Source organism: Epinephelus lanceolatus, chromosome 22 (assembly GCF_041903045.1).
Source record: "Epinephelus lanceolatus isolate andai-2023 chromosome 22, ASM4190304v1, whole genome shotgun sequence".
In the NCBI taxonomy this organism is placed as follows: Eukaryota; Metazoa; Chordata; class Actinopteri; order Perciformes; family Serranidae; genus Epinephelus; species Epinephelus lanceolatus.
Window position 1 is genome coordinate 38,751,635 of NC_135755.1, and position 25,390 is coordinate 38,777,024.

The window sequence follows — 25,390 nt, forward strand, 5'->3', positions numbered from 1 at the left end:
TTTTTTGTTGTTGTTTTTCAGTTTCAGTTATATATTGGGGGGCATTGTGGGCATTGGGGGGTGGGGACGTGTCCCCCTCAATGTATATGGTGACTACTGCCCTGTCAGCATGCATAATTAGGCTACAGTTATCTGGGTGCAGTTGGTCTTGTCATACAAAGTTTGATGGAGTGTCAACTGGACAATATGGAGATATTTGCATCTTGAAAGCCGGACTACAAATGTGGGTAGACAGGGAGAAACACACGCAAGCCTAAGACGTGGTAAGATACGATATTCCTCACTATATGAAGTGACTGATAACAAGATCTGTATAATGGATTGTAAAGAAATTCGTCAGGTTTTTATTTTGTAGACAATTAATCTGGATTTATAACGTGATGGGATGACAGCACAATGACGTGTGTGGTCCTGCGCTTTCATGTGATATGCGTGGCATTTCTGTGCGAGCCTGCATTCGCGAGTAATCCATCCAAGAATAATGTGTGTGCAAAGCTGTATGAAAGCTCTGTTATACATCATTTTAGGTGAAATTTATCATTGTTTTTCGCTGTGAAAACATTGGACTACTGACAAGTGGTCTTGTCGGAAAGCTACGATTCCGCTGTTTCACATGATATGTGTGGCTTCTTGCTATGGCGCACGGCCGCGGAGAAAATCTATAGAGAAGAACACTAACTTACCGAACTGAGAGGGTCGAAGGGAGAGTTAGCTAGTTAGCCGCTAACTGTTTGCCGTTAGCGGTCTGTTAGCGGTCTCAGTTCGGTCCCCTAACTGTGACCCACGGAGAAGGAGGGGAGCCGCCGTAACGTGTCGAACAGGTACCCTCATTCAGTGCGTGTTCTCTGTTTAATGGCGTTTTCTTGGCAGCGCCGCTCGCTCCTCTCTCTCTGTGGCGGACTGTGCCGTGTTTATAACACCAACTGACAACTCCTTTTTTAATGCTCTTGATTAAACCGAAAGGCAGTAAGGTATTGCAGTGCTATGCCGAATGGCTAACAAGCTATAACGTTACAAGCTAGCTGAGGGCTGAGAAATTAACACCCTAGGCACTGCGCAAGGCGGAAACTTGCTTCAAGGACAGTCGGTTGTATTTGTTTCAATAACATACACCATGTCAATGTACTTAACACGACCATAAATCAATTTAATGTACTTATGTCTTCAGTAATTGAGTCTCTGCAGAGAGGGATGTGTGGCTGGCTGGCTGCAGAAACATGAAACTTCCTTGCGCGGGCACCGACTGTGCGGCACCTCTTCCTGTTGTCGTTGGTGTTTGCCATTGGTGCATTCCTGTCACCCAAGGGCCAATGACATGTCATTGCGCCCTTTTTTGAATATGTGCCAGTTATTTTTATTTTAGTACTCAATTCAATCACGATTCAATAACACAAGAGAATCATGTGCATTCAACATTAGCAATAAACACCTGGGGTTTAATTGAAAATGAATTGTGGTACTTATATGTACTTCATTTTTGTAAATTGAAAGACCTGTTATTTCCCATTTTTTCAGTGTGCTCTCACCTGCAAGCACAATTGCATGCAAAGGATTGTGGGGAATGTAGTCACACTGTCATATTACCAGCTCTGTAGGAGAATGCAGCTATATAAGTACCGTGGTATTCCCACGCGACACCGCGTAATTCAATATATCGTTACATGCCTAATCGTTAGGTTTAGGCAATAAATTCATGTGGTTAGGTTTAGGCAATAAAGGCACGTGATTAGGTTAAGGGAACAAGAGCACATGGTAAGGTTTAGGTAATAACAGCATGTGGTTAGGTTTAGGCAACAGAAGCAAGTGGTTAGGTTTAGGAAATAAAGACACGTGTATAGGTCAACCTGATCTCACAGAAATACGTGAAATGACCACGACCTCTTAACACTGCATTCCTTGGTGGCAGCACGTAATGGGTTGAAATTACGTGCCGGTACCACGGAAACAATGCCAATGTTAAGTCAATTAGGATCCCTTCCATGGTGGACACACAAATTCCCTGATTCAACAACGTCACATCAACTCGTTTTCCTCAATGATATCTTTAACATTCCTGTATACACGCAAAAGCACGAAAATGTCCTTGATAACTCAACAATATGACAGGTTACAGTTTTTCTCAATTGTTTACACGCAATTTTGAAAACAGGGCTCCGTTTTTCAAAATATTCACACAATTATCCAAACACCACTCTCAATTTGTATAACTCCTAGATTGTTTGCAAAATGACACACTTCAGTGAAAACATATACACTTCAGTCAAAACATATACACATATTTATTATTTTGTTTTCATCTCACTAATACAGTCTTCAAATGATCAGACACTATTGCAGTCAGTTACACACTACAGTGATCAATACAAAATACATTTGTAAAAACCCCTATTTTAGGAAATAGCTGGTCTGGTGCTAGACTTTTTTGCCAGACATTTTTATGTAAGGGATAATTTAGATGACAAAAAGATATTGTCAAACCCACAACATTCTTCATGATTACTTTGAGGTATACAGAGAAAGTACACAAATACAACAAACAAAGACAACACTGATTGCAGATTGCTGCAGACTGAAAATATTTATTTCTTACCATACTCAGTTACAGTAACAGATCAACAATGAAAATCAGAACAAAATAGTTTTTCTTACTACTGTAAAGTGTAGACAAATAGAGTTTTTTCCAATTGCTAAAACACAATTTTGCAAACTAGGCTGGTTTTATCAAAATACTTAACACAATTCACAAAACCACACACCCAAACTGCAAAATACCTCATATATCCTGCAAAATGAAGCACTGCAACCAAAACTACATATAGCATTATCAAAATCAAACTTTTGCACCAAATGGCACACACGTCATTCATATTATCAGATTTTTGTCTAACCAGCTACACACTGTTGGGCATAATGAAAAGCACTCTCATCTTTAGTATGCTTTGCCATAATACTTAAATAGTTCAAACTGTAGAACATTCTTCAGATTGTTCACGTGTACGGAAATATTTGCAGATACACACACATGCTGTTGAAACATTTACTTTTTTTATTTTTCACCAAACAAGTCAGTGCAACATATGCACAGCAGATATATTTACATTGGAGTGAACAAAAATATGCTCACAAAAAACAGTAAACTGAAAAAGAAAATTGCAGAAAAAATGTGCAGAAAAAATATATAGAAAAAAAAAGAGGCAAGAAAAATAATTAGGCAGCATCTTGCCGCACAGCTGGGTCTGGCCACAACGCCTCGTCCACATCACAGGCAATATCTTCCCTTGCCAGACATCAAGGGAAGAAGCGCCTTGAGTGCCTTATCCATCCCTGAATCGCACCCACATCAATTTCATCACATGCCTCTTCCATAGCCTGCACAAGAGGCATGCGCACAAAGGGCTACTGGTCTCATACCTTCCACCGCCATGTCGAAAAGAACTCTTCTATGGGGTTCAGAAATGGTGAGTATGGTGGGAGGTATTGCACGAGAAACGGTGGGTGGTCAGCAAACCAATTTTGGACTGGGGCTGCACGATGAAAGCTCACGTTGTCCCATACTACAACATACTGGTTTCTTTGATGGTCTGCATCATTCATACGCTCTGGTGGTATGAGAATGTTGTGGAGTCTGTCCACAACATTCTCATACCACCAGAGTGTATGAGAATGTTGTGGACAGACTCCACAACATTCTCATACCACCAGAGCGTATGAATGATGTTGTGGAGTCTGTCCAGAAATTTGAGAATATGGGCTGTGTTGTATGGTCCAAGGATGGCATGACGGTGGAGGACACCATGCGTATTGGAGATGGCAGCGCACATTGTGATGTTCCCACCACGTTGGCCAGGAACATCTATAATGGCTCTGTGGCCAATGACGTTTCTTCCCCTTCTTCTGGTCCTTGCTAGGTTGAACCCAGCCTCATCTATGAAGATGAACTCATGTGGGATTGCATGAGCATCCATTTCCAGTACTCCCTGAAAACAAAGAACAAAAATCAGTCAATATGGTGTTATCCAGTACACTGGGAAACAGTGTTGCGTGTAGTGTACTGCAGTCAATATTGTACTTACATCCACATATGCTCGTCTGAGCTCTTTGTTTCTTTGAGAGTTTCTCTCAAAAGGCACCTTATAAAGTTGTTTCATTCTGATTTGGTTTCGCTTGAGAATGTGAGCCAATGTGGACAGACTGACTCGTTGAATGTTGTTGAATATGGTGTTGTCTTGGATGATGTGGCTTTGAATTTCTCATAATCTGATTTCATTATTTTCCAAAACCAAGTTTACAATGGCAGCTTCCTGTACCCCAGTGAACATTTGGCCCCTTCCTCCACCATGGTTGCGTCTCTCAGTCCTTTAAAAAAACAATATAGGACTTGGACAATGCAGCCTAAAGATATTCCCCCCACAGTAGAGTAAATTGTACAGGAAACTTGTACAGTTAGTGTATGACATCAGCCATTCATGAAGTAAACAGGTGTCACCCAACTGACACACTATGACATGGGGTGTACTACATAGTGTGAAAGAAATTTTGGTTACATACCTGTGCTCCAGTCTAAATGTCCGGATTAAAGAGGCAACAGTAAAACGGCACAAGTTGGGCTGCACTCTCTGTCCAGCCTCTCGCATTGTCAGCCCATGGTTGATGACATGATCAACTAAGGTTGCTCTGATTTCATTTGAAAGTTGTTGTCTTCTTTGGCCATGAACTCCTCTACCAGCTCTACCCCTACCTCTCACTTTTCCTCTCCCTCTCATTCTCACCCTCGCTCTTCCTCTTCCTCTCTCTGCCACGTCTTCCATTGTTGTTGTAAAAAAAAAGGTGCTCACCTGTGGTCTTTTTATAGTGCTTACTTCCTGATTGAAGTGGTAACAATTAACCATTGAGGTGTTTGGCCAGGTGGCACAAATATTGGCCACTTAGCTTGAGAAGAGGTTTTGCTCTCTGTGTATCAGTTTAAATAATTGTGCTATGCAGGTCATTTTAGTGTGTTAGCAATTGGAAAAAACTGTAATATCAAGGCCATAAAATAAAATAAATGTATTTTGCCAGGGCGTCAGTGGCTTAGTGGATAAAGTAGGCGCCCCATGTACAAGGCTGTTGCCGCAGGGGCCCGGGTTCTACTCCAGCCTGTGGCCATTTCCTGCATGTCACTCCCCCTCTCTCCCCCCACACTTGTCTGTCCTGTCAATTAAAGGCTAAAATGCCCAAAAAATATATATATATAAAAATATATATATATTTTGCCAGCTTTTGATAGCGTAGGGCTTTAAGAGCATTGTGCTGTGGGTGGATGGGGTGCGTTCCACTACTTTTTTGTAGCTACTGTCTGCCATCTGTGGGCTTCATTCCATTTCAAAATGCTGTCCGTCTGCCGTAACCGAATCCAAACACCACTAATAAATAAATAAATAAATAAATGAATACAAAGAAAAAAATAAGGCTGAGCGCGGAAGAACCAGAGAGGAAACACCATCACATGGAGCCGTCCACATCGGGAGGCGGCAACCTGGCCACCCTCCACTCCACAGGGTGGGTGATGGGAATGCACCAATGGCAAACACCAACGACAACAGGAAGAGGTGTCGCACAGTCGGTGCCCATGCAAGGAAGTTTCAAGTTTCTGCAGCCAGCCAGCCAGCCACACATCCGTCTCTGCAGAGACTCAATTACTGAAGATGTAAGTACATTAAATTGATTTATGGTCGTGTTAAGTACATTGACATGGTGTATGTTATTGAAACAAATACAACCGACTGTCCTTGAAGCAACAGAACCAGCAGGCCCCCCCCCCCCCCCCCCACGGCTCCCACTGAGGAAACACTGGAGTTAAGAACTAAACTATGATACATGACATAAAATATATGTACGCGTTAGGTCTGGCGAAAAATTTTATAATCTATTGTTGTCCTGAATTTCCACCACTAGGCGCTATAATCAAGGACAGTGCGTTTGGGTCATAACTCCCATATATTTCCCATTATTTGGTTAATAGTAGCCCCGGCTACTATTTGAGGAAATCTGTATGTATGTAACATACAGTCACTGGCCACTTTGTGCACACCTGTGTAATCTAATGCAATCCAGTAAAACGACTATACCATGATTTTTTCCCTGAAGCTTATAAATTTTCGGTTATTGTTGACATCGTCTAGAAAGTGATGACTCTACTTTGTTTGTTATTGAGGTCATAGTGAATGGTGGTGGTGTACTGAGGTGGCCTCCTAATTTTGTCTAATTGAGGAGGACAAAATATTAGGAACACTTTTAAATATATTGCACTCCAGTACACCAACACCACCCACTACGACCTCAATAATAAAGTAGAATAATCACCTTTCTGACAAAAGCTGAAAAAGTAAAAGCTTTGTAAACGTAGAATGTGTGGCAGAGCTGTTGTATTGACTTGTATTAGATTGCACAAGTGTACCTAATAAAGTAGCCAGTAAGCCCCACATTTACACCACCAATCCATGCCTGCTCTGGGTCTCCCCGCAGCCCCTGGTTGCTCGGCAGCCTCAGCCCCTGAGATCATGCTGATCGAAAGTTATTAAAAGCTTTTCTCTATGTCAAGGGGTGTGGCTACTATGACGTTGCCCTCGCCACCAAATATGCTTGGCTTTTTGATTGATACACAGGTCAAAAATGGCGAGCTCATACATCTGATAGGGGCGTCGCCCATGGGGGGTGACAAAATGCCTCTATAGCGCCCCCTTGAAATTTTCAACATACCCTTCCCATAGGGGGTTTTTTGGAGTAGGAAGATGAAATGTCACACCATGTCAGGGTTAACTTACTCTGAGTTTTCACATAACTTCATTTCACATAGCTTCAGTGATGCGCGCTGCTGCCCCCCCCCCGCGTAGACGCAGGAGAGCGAGGGCCCGGTCACAGCTGCTTGCAGCTTTAATGATGGTAATGAATCTGATACCATTGCTATTTTTAGATACCGTGGGATACCTTATTACTGTATTATCTCCCAACCCTATGTCAGACACAATGGCTGTCTGTACTCATGCCAACTTAATGCTAACGCGAACTTAAGTTTTCTTCTCCTTTTTTTCCCAAACACCTTTCTTGCGTGGGCATCTTTGTCTTTCTCATGGTGACACGTTCTGAATAATCTGTTCACAAGATGATACAATTCAAATACACATTCACGCAAACATGTACAACATAGACAACAGAGGGATTTTAGTAAGGTTGTTTAACTACAAACGTGTGTGTGTAAAAGGTAAAAATGAGAAAATGTTACAGACAGCACAAAACACCAGCAGTCGGTCTGTTGCCAAGCTCGCAATCAATTCAGAGCTGCTTTGCTATCTTGTACAGTGACAAATATATGTTATTTTATTTTGAAATGACATTTGAATGTGTGGGCCTCATCAACAGTGAAAAGTCTGGCATATCGGGCTCAGAAAACAGAGGACATGTTCCATGAGACTGTACATCTGTTGGAAAGCCTTTCCCAGCTTATTTCCTCTGGTCTATCCTGATCTGCATTTAAAACGTACATACCCAGCTCACATGTATCACTTTGACTCCAAAATTGGGGCCTTGAAAACTGCTAGTTTTCCCCTTCATGCAGACACACAGCAAAACTGTATATTACCCTTTGTGAATTTGTTTCTTTGTGGCTGTAGCTTAAATGCTCTTAGAGGATTGGGAAGGGTCGGTGAAAGACAAAATGCATTATGATTGAATTAATGTGTCCATAAAGATGACCTGTGTTGTCTTTCTGTTCCTGCCACTGTCACTTAGCGGGAGAAATTGTTTGTGACTTGAAGAACTGAATAGAAAAAAAAAAGTCTAGGTACAAGATCTTTAGTGCACTATAAGGTCACTCATGTTTGAAAAATACATATCTTCCAGCGCTAATGTTTTGTGATTTATTTACCTTATGTGAATTTTCAAAACTTGCATTTTAGGGGTGTTTTGAGTAGTTATCTTGTTTGAAGCTGTGCATAATTTATTTTTGTTTGTTTTGACATCTTACCAAAGAAGTCCTAATGAACAGTGTTAACAGTGAGTTCTGTGGATTATCCAGAGTAGCAGGAACATGTCTGTAAAGAGTTGAGTGCTTTGGATTTTTTTTTTTTTTTTAAATGAACTTTTTTTTTTTTCTTCTTCAATTCTGACACTTCAAGCAAAACTATGTTATTTGCACTGGGGTGGTTATGAAAATGTCTGAGAGAGTTAAATATCTCTTAAATATCAACAACTAAAACCCAAACTATTTGCATGGCAGAGAACAAGCTGTAAAACATTTAATGTATTTATTATCACATCACACAGAGTTGTGTTTCTGGCCACTTAACAAATGTAGATTCATTATTTACTCTCCCTCCAACTCCTTTTCTCCACCAATGCCTGAGGAAACACACAGAACATAGCTGCTTAATGCTCCAGTATGTTCATTAGCTCATTGCTAATTTTTTGTTTTGTTTGGTTGGTTTTTTTTGCAGCTGCAGCTGGAAGCAAGGCTGATGAGAGCTGTGACACTGAACCAAAACAGTAAAGTTGACAGCCAAAAACCAAATTGATAAGCTTAATAATGCTGAATCATTAAGTCAAGCAGAGGGGAGCTGCAGAGTTGGGTGGTAACTCTCTGTGATTCATCATACAAGATCCATTTCACCTTACATGTAGTCATTTGATCTGTTGTTTTTGTAAATTACAGTGGCATGCAAAAGTTTGGGCATCCCTGATCAAAATTTCTTGTGGTGTGAATAGTTAAGATAAACTGATCTCCAAAAGACATTAATTTAAAGATGATACATGCTTTTCGACATCTTCAGCAAGATTATTTTCTGTGTACAATTTTACAAGGAGCACCATGCAAAAGTTTGGGCAAGATATTTCTGCTCTCAGACAACTTTTACCAGGGTCTCAGACCTTAATTAGCTTGTTGGAGCTATGGCTTGTTCACAGTCATTGTTAGGAAAGGCCAGGTGATGCAACTTTGCCTCCTGAAACAAAAATCAGTGTTTTCAGGTAGCTATTTCTTTAGTTCTTCAGTAATGTAATTAAGAAATGGCAGTTAACAGGAACTGTGGAAGTCACCTTGAGGAGTGGAAGACCAAAAACATTTTCTGAGAGAGCTGCTCCTAAGATTGTTAAAGGGACAAATCAAAACCCCTGTATGACTGCAAAAGACCTGCAGCAAAATGTACTGGACTCTGAAGTGGTGGTGCACTGATCTACTGTGCAGGGACAACTGTATAAATATGACCTTCATGGAAGAGTCATCAGAGGAAAACCTTACCTGCGTCCTCATTACAAAATTCAGAAGAGACATCTAAAAAAGCCTGATGCTTTTTGTAAACATGTCCTGTGGACTGATGAAGTTAAAATAGAACTTTTTGGATGCTATGAGCAAAGGTACGTTTGGAGATGAAAAGATGAAAATTTTAATAAAAAGAACACCTATCCAACTGCTAAACACAGGGTTGGATCAATCATGCTTTTGACCAGTAATGCCCAAATATTTGCATGTGACTGTATTAATTAGTGCCACGTTAAGGGTTAGAGAATAGAGACAGAGCGCAACGCGTCATAATCTGAAAGCCAAGCCACCAAAGGAGAAACATGGACCGCTTTCCCCTCCGCTTCTTTGCTCGTTCGCTGTCATTCTGCCTCTGCAGCCACGCCTTCAAGTCTTCATGACTGAATTGCTAGCTAGCTAAAATTATTAGCTATAGCTAGCTAATAATTTGCTAATAATAAGATGGCAAAGGATTATTTTAGCACGCTATGCCTACCAGAGAGGCAACGGTATTGATAAGATTAATGTTGCCAGTCTACCTCAGTGTCCCTTCTCCTTACCTTGCTTATCTTGGAAAAAACATGATATGGAGATTCTTTTTTAAGAAGATGAGCATTTCGGCATGCTCAGTCGTCAGCCTGCTCCTACTACTGGCACACGTTGTTGTTTTTAGACATACCTCTACATGCTGGTAGATTGATAGAAGTGCTAGAGCGGACCGCTGGAATGGACTGCTTGAATCACGGAGCACTGGGCACAATTATAACCGAAGTTGCATTCATACTGTCAATGCTTTAGATTAACATACATAAATACAGTTAACTGTTACTCTAAAAAATACATTTGGAGGGTTTGACAAAGTGTTTGCTGCACACATAGGCATACCGAGTGTCAGATCCCACAATTTCTTCCCTGTTGAAGCCTCACGTTTTATTGCCTGTATCCACTTTTGTCCTCTACAAGGTTCCGTTTTTCTGCTCGGCAGCTGATAAAAGCTAAGCTCTGGGGTTTTATTGGTCATGCAGCCCACCACACAGCAACTTTTCGGCATTTGGACTAAGGGAACACTCAACGGAGGGAGAAAGTGCGAGGGGAAAGCGGGCCTCGTTTCCCCTTTGGGGGCGTGACTTTCAGATTATGACGCGTTGCACTGTCTCTATAGCAAAAATGCCAACACTGCTACACCATCACTTTAACCCTTTAAAAATGGCCCTCCTGCAGATGGCTGCGGAAGATTGTTTGCATGATTCTGTTTAAATAGATTGCCATTTAAGCTAGAACCGCCACTGCCTGTTGGTGAGTCTGTGCCTGTTGGGAATTATATGATCTGATTGTTAATAATTTTGGAGGCATAAAAGGTGACACAAGAAGAAATACTACATGAGATTTGGATTAATAGGATCTCAAATCGCCACCAGTTTTAAATTAAAATTATTAAATCTGTAAACCCTTGTTTTTAAATGTCCTTTTATATTGAATTGCCTTGTCTGTTTTATGTCAGTTATGTCTGTTTTCATGTGAAGCACTCAGTGCTTATAATGCCCTTACTGTAAAGCACTTTGTACTGCATTTCTTATACGAAAGGCGCTATATCAGTAAAGTTTATCATTATTATTATAAATGTGCCTTTGGTGCCAGAGGAATGAATGATAAATCCATCACAACACCATTTCACCCTGCTCATAAAAAATAGCTCAGGGCTCCAGACTAACTTTTTCCACTAGGAGCACCAGTGCTCCTTACTGAAAATTTTAGGAGCACCAGCACAAAATTTAGGAGCACTATCTATATCGACACAACACAACACAATTTTGTCTATATTAACTGTATTACTGATAATTTAGCAATAAACACAGACAATTTACAGTAATAGCAATGTACTGCTTTATTTCAAATGAAACAGTAAAAAAGTGCAGTAGGCTAGTGCTTAAGAAAACACCATTACGGTAAATTAAAGGGCTTCCTTCAACAGAGGCACCAAATAATAAATAAAATAAAAACAAATGTAAGCATTAAGTATGTGGTCAGTAACTTGTAACTTACTGTCAATACAGCATGACCACAACAAAACAAGTAAACAAAGAACTCTCTTATATGGATCTCATTTTCCTCCCTTTAGAACTCAACCTCTTGAGGGCCACTATGGCTAGGCACCTCTGTAGGCCAACCCTTGTAGTTGGGCCTTCTAGCTCTTTTACTCTGACTAAACCACATCTGCACAGCCTCCTTGGCATCAAACTCCTCCAAGCTTGGTCCATCAAGACTTATTCTGATCAGGTCCTCCACTGTGTCCACATGCAAGGACCCTCTGACATCAGATTTTATCCTCCTCTGTGCTGAGAATCCCCTTTCACACACAGCTGATGACACAGGAAGGACAAGCATGATGTTCACAAGATGGAGGATGTTCTATAAAGAATAGATACAAAAAAAATTTGATTTGATTTCATCAAGGAATCATTTTACAACAAAACATTCATGAGGACTTTATTTGTACCTTGTAATCAGAGATGTTAACAACATTGGTTAACATCATCTCCCAGAGGCTGTGGTAGGATTTGTCCATGTAGTTACTCGCGATGAACATCTTCATGGACTGGTACTCCTCTCTAGCCAGATTAATGTCACAGCCATTTCTGAAAGGAGTGAAAAATAAGATGACCACTCAATTTAAATTATTCCTGTAGAATCAAGTTAGGTTTGTAAGAACATTGTTGTGAATGTTGTCATTTCTATGCTCTGCCCCTAAATGATTATTTAAAGACTCATGGACCTTGTTAGCACAGTAGAGAAGTGGTCCAGCAGGAAATCCAACTCTTCACCACTGTAGTCGATTAGCTGGTCTCTCTGGTCTGGCCAGGAGTCATGACTGAAGATCTTGAATGATCTCACTGCCTTGGCTGTTGCTGATGGTGTGAGGTCTTCATCTGTTAAGAGAGAGGAGGAAAAGGGAGAAGGACAAAGAAACCAAAATATGAAAGAATGACAAAATGTTAATATATTTTATATTTAGTTATACATTTTCAATAATATTTGTTGTAATTTGTTCCAATTTGTTCCTTTCACTAGCCTAGTAGACTGCCAAATCTCTGTCTCAAGTGCTGCACAGAACACTCAACTGTTGCCCTCATTGCTTGCTGCAGCTTATGTGTGCTTGCTGTGGAGTCCTCTGCTAGCCCAGCAGCTTCTCCTTTAATGGTGAAGTTAAAACATTAGAGGGATGGCTTGAGACAATGATATAAAATGAAAATTAGACTCAAAAACTACAACTATACAATTTTGAGTTACCTGATATTTGTAGACAGGGTGAGTCTCACCATCATCCATCTCCTGTCTTCTTTTCTGGCCCTGAAGGTGTGCCTTTAGTTCTGCTAGCCTACCACCTGGCTTGGCTCTGACTTCCATGTCTTCAACAGTTGCAAGGAGATTTTCAAGGCTGTTGACAGCCTGTAATGTGAATATTGTGAATGGGGAAAAAATAAATATGATAGATCAAAATTAATCATACACAACAAAACAATATAGTGTAGCTTCAGCGTTACCTGAGGCAAGATCACATCATTCCTCTGAAGCAGAAGACTGAATTTGCTGATTGCATCAAACAGGTCTGCAAGGAAGTGGCAGAAAGCTACAAAGGTTCCATCTTCCAGCATCTTCTTCATCTGAAGGACATAACCAACATATAATCAGTAATGTTATGGATCCAAGAGAACAAATATGACATTTTTATGATGCACTCAAATGATCCATATGATAATAGACTGCTGTGAACTGTCCTGGGTTCTGCAGTTGGTGGTCCCTTCCTCCACCTCCAGGTTTCAATAGTGTTTGCAGGGCACGGGACACATGTGGGAGCCAGCGTGTCCCACTGACACCACTTGGGACGTTGACTCTGACACCCAGCTCCACTCCGAAAGCCCTCAGCTCTCTCATGGATTTGCTGCTAAAATGGTATGTCTTTCATACCATGTTCAGCAGACTGTAGACTTGATCCACCATGGGGGTTTTTCTCTGCACTGACAGCATTGCCAGCTCCAGTCTTAAGAAACAATACATTAATCAGTACATTGTTTATTGTACGTAATAACATAATAACTTAATTGTCTACATAACTTACCTATGTGGCAAGCAGTGAAAGGGCACAATAAAGTTACCCACCTCTGCTTGGAGGAGAGCTATTACACCCCCCTTATGCCCAAGGTTCACTGCTGCCCCATCTGCTCCCATGGCAACTGTCTTCTCCATCCAGCTGGTCTCTGTCCCCAAATGACTAAAGGCCTTTTTGGTGGCATCATAGATTCCTAAAATAAAAAAATACATTATCTCTGTAATTTACAATTAAATGCTATCTGGAATTTCTATCTACTTTGTTACTTGTCCAATTTTTTTTAGCTGTGATTGGAAGTCTATTATTTATTTGTAGGCTATATTTAGTCTAGCCACAGTAATGGTTAATAGTTTGCTTTTTATTTTTTTTTATTTAATAAGCAAATTTTAATTGTTTTTAATTGTATGGATTAATGAATAATACATGTGCCTCTTTTCCGTTAAAAACGTATTGTTTCATAGCGTGATACTGTAACATACCTTGAGCATGTGCATGCTGGACTTCAACATGGCCAATCAAAATATTCACTGGCCTTCCTTGATCCAGGATCCGTCCGTAGATTATCTCGCATTCTTTAGTTGAATTATCAGTGTCACCGTCAATCATGAAGGACAGATAAGGGGCATTCTGTACCTTTTCGCTGGTCTTCTTTTTCATTGCATCAGCAATAACACCAGTGAACTGCGCACATGCTGTGTCGTTGCAGTAAGTGGGATTTATTTGAACTCCGTTTTTTTTTTAACAGTTCAATCTGACCCCTTAATTTTGTGAATGGCAACTCCTCCTTGGCAATATGAACTTCATTGTCATTTCAGCCTCTTCTGCAGACCTATTTTTACTTGCCTGCCTCTTAAATGATGTGTGCAGCGGCGCTTTTGCTCCATCATTGCATCTGTCCCTGCATACTTTATGCCTGATGCTGTTGTTGTGCTTAACCAGCGTTTCATGCTTGAAGTTTGTGGTGGAGTCGGCGAATTTAGTATTCCCCGCAAATTTCGGACCGCAGTGAGAGCAGTACATGCAGGACATCACTTTCTTTTCTTTACAATATCTCAACCACGTAAATTCAGTGAGCCATTCTTGTCGGAAATGATAGGGCTTTGGCTTTTTCGGTACTGCAACATCACCTGCTGACTCGTCCCCTGAACTACTGTCGTCGGAAGTTTGGGAAACTGGCACAGGACCAACAGGAGTTTCTGGATTATTTTTTCTGGTGAAAAATGAATCTATAGTTCGTTTCATAGCGTCATTTTATGGTCAAACAACACAGCAGTTTCTACTCGACACCGGCTCTGTGACCCCTCTCTGTCTAACCCCGCGCACAGTGCATACATACTAAAACTGCTGCACGTTACTAAGGTTATTGGCGCCCCCCCCCCCGCCCCCCGCCTCGCAGTGCGCATCCAGACACACCTGACAGGCACACACACACACACACACACACACACACACAGACACTCGCTTCTGCTCCTCCATGAAATGCAATTATAAAAAAAAAAAAAGAAAGAAAAAGGGGGAGAGGGGTGGATTTGTAAGTCGCGCTGGTGCTCCTAGTTAAAAAACTATGTCGCACGGCCTCCTAAAAAGGTCGCAAAATGCGACCAATTAGGCGCAGTCTGGAGCCCTACAGCTTATTATAAAAACTAAATAATGTACATAGTTCCAATTACTTATGCTAAGAAATATTTTGTTTATGTTTCTACATTCAAAAATCTTTTGGATCTATATGTTTTTATTTTGTAAAATCTGATGGACAATTGTCTGGGTTTTTTTTTTTTGTAATGACACAATTTCAATACTTTTATCAAATATTATGGTTTACTGACTTACATAACTTTATAGCTTAGGTTGTACAGATATGCTAGTTTTCAAGTTTTGGTACCAGGGAATATGACCAATTGGCACTTTAATATGGCCCAAAAATTCCTTTTGGCCTTTTCACACCCCTCACACTTTAAATCTGATTGACTTGAAATTCCACACACAAGTCCAGCTCAATGTGCTCAACAAAAACACTTTTTCTGAGGATCATTACTCTACCAAGCTTATCAAAAGTTATCAGAAGCTGACTGATATCTCATTGTGTTTTCAAGATATTGACCAAGAACTTAAAGGGGCATAGCTCAGACCTGACTCCTTAACTATTGAGCAGGTCATCCCAAAACTCTCAGGATATGTCCATAGATGTACCTGGCATAGACCCTAAAAAATTTCTGTTAAATCGACCACTAGGTGGCACTACAACTGCAAAGATTTAAGACAAATTAGACTTTGAATCAGAAAGTGTTTGTCCAATCATTACAAAACTTGCAGAATAACTTTCATTACAATATTGAACACAGGTAAAATTATTTTGAAATAGCTCAATGGGAAACGCCACCAGTTCCAAACAAGTGCATTGGCCTGGTGCAAAATTTGGTCACGAATTAATGAGGGTCTGTCTAAACTAGACAAATATTTTTGATTAAGCTGTTGAGACATGTCCCCAGAACTTTTTTGCAATTGATCAATAAGGCATGATAGCGTAGCTGAAGAAGGACATAGCCTAGCACAGATTTGGTTGTGAATGTATGAGCTTTTCCGGTCATCATAAAAGCTGACCTTTCCGAGGTCTTGATCCTTTGCAGCTTTCGCCTGGCTTGAACCCTGTAATCGCTGCTTACAGCTATTTTTTTTTATCATATTGTTTATGTGTGTGCGTTTCTTTCTTTTTAATGGTGATGTGCTTGGAATAATCTGTCCACAAAATGACACAGCAAAACTGGGTACAACATGGGACAGACATCCTAATGCTGTGTTCACACTGCGAGCGCCACAGCAACAGGCTGCAATTCATTTTCAATCAAACCTGGTGAACCTACAAACTGACCCCTGTCACTTGTCACTGCTGACGTGGGTCAGCTACAAATCAAAGTGGAGCTTGCCTTTACTTTTTTCAGCACTCCAGTGATGTGATGACATGTCAACCAATCATATGTTTTTGTTTTTAGCAGGGACATTTTTATGACCAAATGCAAACTTCAGATGATGTTCCGTTGAGTTGCTTTGTGGCGAGTAGCAGACACGATGTGATGATGTAACTACATTAACGAACAAAGAATGTCTTAAAAACAATGTCATTTTATTTGTGGGGTTCATCAGTGCTGATACGTGATCTGGAGTCTATAGTTTATGAATGTTTAGAGTCGGCAGTGTGTTATTAATAACTGTGCAATAATTATTAATATTAATACTCTTGTAGTGGTCCCAAATTAGTTTTTGTTCTCCTTTAAAGACAAATGAAAAATAACATCACATGCAATTGACTCATGTAACTCCTAAAATCCCCTTTGTTTTGTCTGTGTCACACAGGCTACTGATACAGTCAGCTTTTTTATCAGGCAGCTGTGTTCAAACTAAATACTTGAAGCAGACATGCTGCAACAACAGATTCCTGCTTAAAATATGAGTCATTTACTGAAATTAAACACTCTTCAACCAGAATCGGCGCATAGAATAACATTTGATGTGGTTAAAGCAGGAATGTCAGTGAACTAGTTTGCACTGATTTATGAATGAATGATGCGTGATTCTTACAGTATCTGCTGTCTACAGCTGCCTTTTACTGTATGATGATGCTTGACGCCACCGTTCTTAGTTCCTTTTTCGGGCTTGTTAGGGCCCGAGCAGATCACAGACCTACGAGGTCCCTATTGTTTTTCTCCCGATTTTTTTTTTTTTTTCTTCCGCCCATATGATCACATTTTTCACTGCCTGAACATACCCCAAAACTCACCAAACTTGGAATATAAGTCACACCTGGCGAAAAATTTTATAATCTATTGTCGTCCTGAATTTCCACCACTAGGTGGCACTATTATTAAGGAAAGTGCGTTTTGGCTCATAACTCCCATATACTTCGTCGCACATTCAAAAACCTTATATCCACGCGTTCAGTGAATTGTGCTGAATCTTGTCGTATAGGCCACGCCCATTTCCGCTGGCCGTTTTTTTCCCGCAAATTCGCAAAATTTCGCAAACCTACTTTTTGAACTCCTCCCAGGCAATTTCACTGATTGGCATGAAACTTTGCACACAGCATCTGTGGACCATCCCGACAAAAAGTTATTAAAAGAATTTTGATATTCCAAAGAATACTGAAGTTATTAAATAACAACTTCCTGCAGATTTTGTTCTAAACAGGAAGTGCTGCATATCTCCACATTGGTGCATCCAAATGACATGAAACTTAAGTTACCACTTCCCCATGAGCCCCTGAGGCTCTGTGCAAAGTTTCGGGTGATGACCACAAGGTGGCGCTCTTTAAATTGAAGTATTTTATATCTCAGCATCAGTTGGGCGGATTAACATGAAACTTGGTATAATTATTGTCAATGCCCTCCTGAGGATATCTGACGAAGGACTTACCGATCCGCCACTAGGTGACGCTCTGGTGGCCGTCTAATTTAATATTTGGCACTGTGCCAACACCATAACACTCATGGAAATAAAATTGATAGGGGTGGTATAGACTGGCCCCTGTAACTCACACACCAAAAATGACCAGCAGGTGGCGCTATTTTCAATGCAAAAGCGTTTTTGGCTAATAACTCCCACATAATATGTTGCACATTGTTAAACCTTCTATTTACGTGCTCTCTGAATTCAGCTGAATTGTGTGGTGTAAGCCACGCCCACTTTTGCGGTAACTTTCCATTCGCTAAATCGCCACAAATGAAAAACGTACTTTTTCGAACTCCTCCTAGGCGATTTGACTGATTTGCACCAAACTTTGCATGTAGCATCTGTCAACCCTCCTGACAAAAAGTTATTAAAAGAATTCTGATCGTCCAAAAAACTGCCAAAATATAAAACAACAAATTCCTGCACATTGTTTTCAAAACAGACAGTCTTTCATATCTTGACCAAATACAGTCTGATTACCACAACACTTTTGCTAATTGTGTTCCATGGCCCGATGAGGGTTTGTGCAAAATTCGGTGCAAATCAGCCAATAGGTGGCGCTCTGGTGGCAGTCTAATTAGTGTGAATGGAAGTAAATTGGAAAATCTTCAAATCCTCTTCAAAACTTATCAACTTTTAACCTCTTATTGTCCCTCATACTTTGAGCTAGAGACACCATGTCAACTTTTAAATAGTCAGAAGACCTTGAACTATTGGGCATATATTGGAAATGTAAGTAAAAGATAACGTTTATTTTTTTATTTATTACAGCTGACAAGACTTCTAGGTGCACGCCCCCCGAGGGCCTGTTCATCGCTGCTTGCAGCTTTAATTTTGCTTATATTCTTGAAGCAGCAGTACGACAACAACCTTGTTCTGCTAATGCTTCGTCTGTTGAGGAGGAGAAAAGAGGTAGAAGGTCGAAGAAGGGAGATAGAAGACCGGGCTTTGGCGTATGGAAACCGGTGAGTGCAACGCGTCCGACTGCTCTATCTCAGCCCGTTGCTATGCGCGCTATATACGTCATCCCGCCAGAAGGACAAGGAAACGAGCATGCACAGAAAGACCAGAATGAACTTAAAGAGGAATGAGCGTTTACATGCACACAAAATTCTGTCATTTGGAATGACAAACAGAATAAACCACCCACTTCAATCGGATTTAATTTTCAATCGGAATGACCATTTTCAAACAGAATGACCGTTTACATGACCACTTTTAATCGGAATGTCCTTTCATTCCGAATGAAAGTGGAATTAAACTCTCCATGTAAACGTACTGATTGTAATCCAAAAATTCAATAGTTCTCTTTCGAATGACAGGAGGAACAAGTTGTTCAAGCGGTCTGTGAGCATTGATGCTCTGCTGCTTGTCTTTATTTGGTTGACCATGGAGAAAAGCCTTTCAACTGTGCAACTGGTAATGGGCAGAGTGATGATTGCTCTAAGGAGAGCATTTGTGTTGGGAAATATATCCTTAGGACAGCTGTCAAGAACCTCAATGAGGGATGGTAAGGTACGACCCTCATCTACCTTTCGATTAAGCTGCTGGAAAAAAACAGTCAGTTCTGCATCCTCCACCGAAATCCCATAATGTGTGCAGGGTGTCTGTATCGCTGTCACTTGACCAAATGAGCCCGATCGTGGCAGAAAGGCAGCAGAGGCCTTCATGATCCCATATGAGTCATTCTGAAACAGGCTGTCAAGCTCGCCAAGTTGTCTGTCCAATATTTCGTTCCATAATGCCCGTAGGTCAGAGTTGCTCCTAATAGACGTTGCTTTCCCAAGTGTAGACGTAACATGCGACTCTCCAAGTCTGGATGGTAGTTTGCTTTTTCTGGAGCTCGTGACATCCCAGTTGTGGATTTCATACTTGGCCATTAGTTCCTCTGTAAACTTAATTACTTTATCAAATTCACTAATGGAATCATCTCTGAAATTAGGGAAACTGTCTTTAAGTCCTTTGAGATCAATGCAGTCTGTGATTGATAGAGAGGGAGACTGCAAGCCCTTGGTAGCAAAATCACTAGTGTCAAATAACTTGGAAAATGTGACTTACAAGAACACAAATCTTTTGGTTTGCATTTGCTGTAGAAGACACTCTGCGTCAACTCCATCTGGTGTCAGCGGACCTCTCCAGTTCGCAACATGGTCTGTCCTGGTGCAGTTGCTTTTGAATCTCCAAAAATTTAGTGTTTAAAAGGTCAAAAAATGAGGCCACGAAGGTTGATGCCTTCGAGGCTGTACAGAGAGCACTAGGTTTAGGCGGTGGGAGTTACAATGCATGTAGATTGCTCTGGCTCATATGCTTCCAGTCATTGAAACCAGTCTTAATGAACCGATCTTCTGTGCTAGCATCAGGGAAGTGGCGACAATGTTTGCAAAACACTGCATTTCTACATATGCTATAATCAACCATTTGAATTTGTCATACCATCAACATGAAAAACTTCTGTCCCACTTGTCCTTGTCCATTCTTGTTGCAGGGAACTTTTGTAGTCCAGGCTGTGAAGCTGGCTCATCCACAGCAGATAGGTCTGTTGGGGCGGCGTCGGCGAGCTACAACAGGGGCTTTGGTTGAGGCTGAGGCCGGGGCCATATCAGCAGGTGGTCGTGGAGGGGGAGATGAAGAAGGTTCGGGCACGGCTTCGGCCTGTCTAGATTCGGTGGTAGAAACATGCTTGGGGTCCTAGACGACTTGAGGCGTGTCGTCATGCTCTAGTCGTGGTCTTTTGAAAAGGCTTAACAGTGAACGTTGTTTTAAATTCGACATTTGCAGTAGCATAGCCAGAAATTAGCTGGTGAGTGGGGCCGGTGGGCAATGCGCGTGCAACAACTTTTTTTTTCACCCACGCCCACCCGTGCTTACACGACAGCTGTGTAAAAAAGCCCCATGATTACCACCGGTGATATGAGAACACTGCATTTGGATCAAGAGATTTGTCAGAGGAAGGTTTTTTATTTGGACATCATTAAACAAACTGTGGAGGAAACATTTGATCCAGACAATTCCAGGATGGAAGCTCTGGATTATGGGCAAACTGCTATTTGTGGATAAGGGACCAGCTAACCCTTACAGAAAGTCTTGTCTCAAACCACATTTCTGCCCAGAGGAGAAAATGACTGCTCTCCCGAAACTTTAGTTGATTAATCATGATTTGTTGTGCAAAATAAGACCAAAGTATTATTGAAAGACTTGGTTTTCTTTTATCTGAAACTTCTTTTTCCAAACTCCTGGAACCCCACAGCATGTGAAGAGATAATGAGGAAAGGGTGTAGTAGAGCAGTTAATACACATAGCTTTCATCAGATCATCTGTATGACAACTGAATCTCAATTTCCTCTTTTATTATTTCAAAAGAATACCCAATCTTACAATTCGGTGTTTTTCATACCATGCCTTAGAAGCCTGACCTGCCATGGGCTCCAGTGAAATGTAAGATATGATTCTCCTTGCCAATTAAAAATAACATCTCCGCAAGGTGATGTTTGATATCCATCAACTTAGTATTTCTACCTGTGCACTCTTTTAAACAGGCTGCTTTGAAAGAGCTTTGAAGAACTACTATAAAGAACTACATTTTACTTAACCCCTTCCTGTCCAAGATTTCCAAGATGACCGCACACACGTCAGCATTTGTTTTACTCTCTGTCACGGTTGTTTTAAAAAAGGTTTTACAGGGCTTTTAAACGACTTTATTGATCTATCATTTGCTTTTTTTTATTGCCCCTTTTAAAAATCTTTTGAGCCTTTTTATGAAACACAACACATTGCAAGTTAGTAAGGAGCTGTGACCGGGGTGTTACCATAGGCTGTGATCTACGCTGCCCCTGACAGGTGTTTCTGCCGTGCCATTTTCAGTACTGTTCTCCACCGTGGGTTGCGTGGATCGCTGTAGCCGCTAGCTGCCGGAGAAGTTAGCCGCTAGCCGCTGGAGCCTGTTAGTAGCCAGCCGCGAGAGCCTGTTAGCCACTAGCTGTTGTAGCCTGGAAGCTACTAGCAGTTAGTCCCTCGCTGCTATGCCGGGCTGCGACCTGCTGAACCGCTGGCCGCGACGAAGCTGTCAGCTCTGCTCTAACATTCTTTAATTGTCCGCTTTTCTTATCAATATATCCAGAGACAGTAACAATGAAGTTCATTTTGGCACTGTTCCTTGTATTTTCGTTTGCTTCTTCTGGGACTGTACTGTCAAACTGCCGTGGTGGTGTACACAGACACGCCCCCTGTCCACCTCTGGGTCTTTCCAGGTCAGTGATCTGCACCTGGTCATTGGCTGTTTATGATTTGACCCCACATCCACTGCTGTCCTACTATTTGCCAGGATTAATTCATGGAAATCTTCTTCACTTAATATGTATATCTGTCTTACAAAACAGTTTTATACACACAGAAATTTCACTTATTTAACTGGTTAAATCGAATATTGATGACACTGAGTCAGTTTCTAATGTAAAACGAAAATGTTTTATCCTTCTTCTTTTATTATCAGGCAATGTTCAGCCCAACCCAAGCCCCCCTCTGAAGAATATTAGTACCTGATGAATTCAGAGCCAGGTCAGGCCTTCATATTTTACATCTTAATGTTCGGAACCTGCTTCCAAAAATTGATTTAGTTAAGATTTGGGTACAGACAGCTGAAACTGATATTCTTGTGTTGTCTGAAACTTGGTTGAGTAAATCAGTCTCAGATCAAGATATTTCAATTAATGATTACAATGTATTCCGCTGTGACCATCCCAGGAAAGGTGGAGGCGTAGCCATTATATCAAAAACAAGTTTCATGCTACTCTCCTTTCCTCTGTTTCTATTAACAAACAGTTTGAATTTCTGGCATTGAAACTTGAATTCTCACAGGGACAGTCCCTTACAGTCATGGGTTGTTATAGGCCCCCCTCAGCCTGAAGTGAGGCCCTAAGCTCCTTGTATAACTGTGTCAGAGGATTAAACTCCAGTGAGTTTGTCCTAGTGGAGGATCTAAACCTTGACTGGTTGTCATCAGCCTCAGATGGCCTGAAATCTATATGTGACTCACGAAATCTAAGTCAATTAATGGACAGCCCAACTTGGCCTAACATTAAACATCTATCTAGATCATCGCTTCTTGATCTAATGATAACAAACGCCCCTCACAAGTATACTGATTTTGGTGTTTTTGGGAACAACCTGAGTGATCACTGTGCCATTGCAGTGGTCAGAAATGTCAAACTCCCAAAAACTAAGCCACGACTTCTACTCAGAAGAGAATTTTAACATTTTTATGAGCAGGCTTTTCTGCGTGATTTGTCAGATTTTCAGTGGAAACGAGACTCTCTTTATGATGATGTTGCGTTGGCCTGGAGTTTCTTTCATGCTGAATTCTTGAACCTAATCAATAAACATGCTCCCTTACGTAAGTTTAGGGTAAAGGGGCGAAATAATCCTTGGTTTTCCACTGAAAACCGCAATACCGCTCCGCAATAAATGTACCTCCTTAATTAAGAGAGCTAAAATGAATTCTATATCTGAAACCACCAAAAATCTAAATGATCCCAAGAAGTTTTGGAATGTTGTGAGATCTGCTTCTGGTGCTATGTCTTCTAGTGAACTGCCAAATTTTTTGGTCAAAGATTCTGTAAATCTGACCGAAAAGTGTGCCATGTTAAATTATTCAAATGAACATTTTATCACAGCAGCGCACTAGTTTGATTCTCTAAACAACAATCTCAAAAATACTGCTTTAAATAATTAACATGCTGTTGTAAGCAGTCTCCCTGTTGATTGTACTTTCCATTTTGAACCTGTGTCTATATCGGAGGTTTGTAGTGCATTAAAAAAGTTGGACTCCAAAAAATCAGCTGGTCCTGATAATTTGGATCCATTTTTTCTAAAGCTGGCTGCTGACTTAATTGCTGAGCCTCTAACTTGTATTTTTAATCTAAGCCTCAACACAAACAAACTACCTAAAGTCTGGAAATCTGCTTTCATCCTCCCACTGCTAAAAGGAGGTGAACCATCAATTGAGAATAATTACATGCCTATCTCAAAATTATGTATTTTGGCGAAAGTATTTGAAAAAAATCATCAGCGATCAACTGAAGGAATTTTTGGAATCAAACAACATCCTAAAGCCACTTCAGTCAGGTTGTAGGAAGCAGCATAGCACTGCTACTGCTGCCCTAGAAGTTTTTAATGATGTGTTTGAGGCATTGGACTCTAAAAAGTTTTGTGCTGCCCTGTTCATTGACTTGTCCAAGGCATTTGACACTGTGGACCACAGTCTTTTGTTGAAAATTCTCAAGATTGGTATCTTCAAACAAGCAGCCACTTGGTTTACAGATTATTTGGCAAGTAGAATGCAATGTATTCAGATGGCTGGAGTTAGTTCAACCTTTCTTGAGGTCACAAAAGCCGTACCTCAAGGCTCAGTCTTAGGACCCATTTTGTTCACGATTTACATTAATGATCTGTGTGCAAACTTGTCAATGCCTCATATCATCTTTATGCAGATGATACTGTAATTTATTGCTGTTCACAATCGATTGCACAGGAATTCTTGCAGTCCGCTTTTGATGCAGTGCAGACTATCTTGGATCTCCTCAAGTGTTTTGTCTTTCTCACCACTGAGTCAGTATGCAGCTCCAAGGTCAAGCTCTCAGTGATGTGGATACCATGGCATTTGAAGCTATCCACCTCTCCACTGAGGACCCATTGCTATTATGGGAGCATAGTTCCTTGGCTACTTCTTCCCAAAGTCCACTATCATCTCCTTAGTTTTTCAGCAGAAGGTTGTGGACCTGACACCAGCAGCTCAGGTTCTCTACTTCATTCAGGTGGGCCTTTTCATTGTTATCTGTGATCAGGCCTATCACAGCTGTGGTCTCAGCAAACTTGATGATGGTGTTGGAGTCAGAAGTGGCTGCACAACCATGTGTGAATAGGGAGTACAGCATGGGACTAAAACTGTAGCCCTGAGATGCTCCTGTGTCAAGGATGAGGGTGGAAGAGGTGTGTACACCCACTCTCACCGCCTGGAGTCTGCCTGTCAGGAGGTCAAGGATCCACATGCACAGCGAGGTGTTAAATCTCAGCTCCCTGAGCTTTATGACCAGCCTGGAGGGAACTATAGTGTTAAACACCGAACTGCAGTCAATATAATACCCTATCTTGTCCAGGTGACTTAGGGTAGGGTGGAGGATGTGTGCTATGGCCTCTAATGTTATCAGCCAGTGGCAGCTGCTGGTCTTTCAAACAGGGGAAGCTCACTTTAAGTTTACATCATAAAAGTTGTCATATTGTAGCGAGGCAGTAACTTATAAAAGGAACATTTAATTGAAGCAGTTTTTCATTCACACTCATGCCATAGAACCACAGCAAAACACACCTCAAAGATTTTCAGATGGGTTTAAACACCTGAACTGTGTCTACACCACCAGAACTAATTTTCTCTCAAAATAAGTTTCCCTGAAAGGAGCAGCACCTTAACACTGGCCCAGGTAACAAACAGTGCTATATAGCAACATTCTCTGAACATTCTCAAATATTACTGAAATGAATTCTGCCCTCCGCTCCTTTTGGAGAAAATGGTCTGT

At 41.0% G+C, this 25,390-nt stretch overlaps 1 protein-coding gene and 1 pseudogene across 2 annotated transcripts in view; one reads left to right on the top strand and one right to left on the bottom strand.

Moving 5' to 3' along the window:
* sorcs2 (sortilin-related VPS10 domain containing receptor 2) overlaps window positions 1-25,390 on the top strand; it is a 1,194,681-nt gene that overhangs the window by 525,039 nt on the left and 644,252 nt on the right. The gene's annotated exons all lie outside the window — the stretch shown is intronic.
* On the bottom strand, window positions 1,479-5,087 carry LOC144459780 (uncharacterized; annotated as a pseudogene). Its single transcript, XR_013488577.1, has 3 exons — window positions 4,549-5,087; window positions 4,053-4,356; window positions 1,479-3,435 (listed from the first exon to the last, which is right to left on the bottom strand). The product of XR_013488577.1 is annotated as an uncharacterized LOC144459780 (transcript).